Consider the following 2,327-nt stretch of genomic DNA (forward strand, 5'->3'; position numbering starts at 1 on the left):
AACTCACAACGATCCTCTGCCTCAGCCTCCTGAGTACTGGGATTACAGGTGTGTGCCACCACGCCCGGCCCAATCCTTTAATCATTAATTAGGCTATTTCTGTGGTTGTTAAGCAGACTGTAAATGTTGCAACAAACAAGAAAATCAGTTACCCAAAGACATCAATTAGAAAGCACCCTCACAAAACAACAATTTAACATTTTCTTCACCTGTGAAAGCTTGCTTTATATGTGCCTATCTGAAATTAAGTACTCTCCAAAGCAAGAATGTCTTTGAAATGTACTGAATCAAAACCATTTAATGCTCTGGAGACAAATATAGCACTTTGGAGAAAAAAGCATGTCTCAACAGCACTCATCATAGACTAGTTCTTATAGGTTCCTTCTACAGCAACTCATTTAATACTCTCTAAACTCAGGGAGGCTAGTAGTACCACGATCTTCATTTTACAGATGAAGAAACTAAGACACAGAAAAATGAAGTCAGAGCCCAGCATGGTGGTACACACCTATAATCCCAGCGGTAGGGAGGCTGAGGCAGGAAGATCGTTGCAAGTTCAAAACCAGCTTAAACTACAAAGTGAGCTCAAGGCCAGCCTGAACTGCATAGTAAGACCCCATCTCAAAAAGACAAAAAAAAAAAAGAAAAAGAAAAGTCAGATAACACTGCTAGGAAATGACAAAGTTGGGGTTCAAACCCACACAGCCTTCCCCAAATGTTAGTAACTGAAAACTATTACCGTATAATAAAAACCCTAGCTATCTATAATCCCTTGAGCAATTAACTCTTAGGACTAATAGTATTCTTTCACATCTGGGGATTCAATCCTTCGTCTGACCCAAAATCTGAAATTGCACAGGTCATCTGATGGCTCTTAACCATAGGTGGCTATGAGAACTTGAAATGCAGTTAACACAAATTAAAATGCATACATGTGCAAACTACGTTCTAGCATTTGAATTGATACAAGAAAAAATTTTAAAATACATCACTGAAAAGTGTTCTAATATTAATTACATATTGAAATGGTTCAGATATAATGGGTTAAATGAAATACAATATCATTAAAATTAATTTCACCTATACCTTTTTATGTTTCCATGTGTCTCCTAGAAATTTTAAAATCACATTTGTGGCTCCAATTATGTTTCTACCATATACAGTTCATCCAAAGTACACCAGCAGTTGTCTATAGCCCTGATGTTATTTACTCCTTTCTGATGACTCAGGCACCACAAGGAACTTTAACTACACCCTGGTGTGATCTGTAATTGTGATGCCTGGGGTGCAGACAGGTCAGGCTACCCTCCTCCCTGCAAGACCTCAGACCACAGTCTTGGGCACGCTTGATATTTACCTCGGTGTCACCTCCATCCTGAGACCAAGCTCTCCAGTCGTCTGTCTGCCCACAGCCATACTCTGCCAGCACCCACATGCAGCACCCGATGCCAGAGAAGCCAGGTCAATCAGAATTGTGTGATACAGAAAAATAGGTTCTGGAAAGCCTTAAAGAAGCCTACTACAAAACAATCAATTCTGCTTCAATGTGCAGGTCCTTTTGTGTGTACATGGTGCGGAGAGGTACCAGGGCCTCACAGTGAGCTACACCCCCAGCCCTTTTTTAAATTTTGAGACCAGGTCTCATTTAAGTGCCCAGGCTAGGCTTGAATTTGCCACTCTCCTGCTTCTGCTTCCCAAGCAGCTGAGATTACAGGTGTGCCATGGGTCGGCCTCCCTGACAATTACTTTGACTGATCAGAGCCCAGTCGACTCAACACCTCTCCAGCTCCAGACATAAGCACCAGCTTTGACTAGAGCACCTTACAACTTGGCTTAAAGTTCAACAGCAGTTTCAGTTTGAAAAGAGGAAAAGTCCTGCAGATGGATGGTACTAAGCTTGCTGAGCAATGTAAATGCACTCATCCCCACCAAACTGTACGCAAGTAGTGAATTTTATGTCAGGTGTATGTTACCACAAACACACATACATTTCCTCCTTCACCATTTTCTATTTTCTTTAGAAACAAGGTTCTTTCATTTGGTCAGTAAATACAGTACTTACTGCATGCCTGCCAGGGCCCTTAGGTTCTGGCCTCCCCTTGGCCTGCTTGGCCTCGTGCTCCAGGGGCCTGTCCTCAGTGCCCCCCCTCAATCCCCCAATGGAGACCTCAGAGCTCTGCACGTGTCCTCATGTCACCTCCGCTGACTCTTCCCTGACACGCCAAGGATGCAAAGACCCAGCTCAAAACTGTGCCCTGCACTCTAATCTGAATGGCATTGTTTGTTTACTTTTTTTTTTTTTTTTTTTTTTTGGTCTTTTTGAGACA

This window comes from Chinchilla lanigera, unplaced genomic scaffold (assembly GCF_000276665.1).
Source record: "Chinchilla lanigera isolate Chin_1 unplaced genomic scaffold, ChiLan1.0 scaffold00137, whole genome shotgun sequence".
Lineage (NCBI taxonomy): Eukaryota > Metazoa > Chordata > Mammalia > Rodentia > Chinchillidae > Chinchilla > Chinchilla lanigera.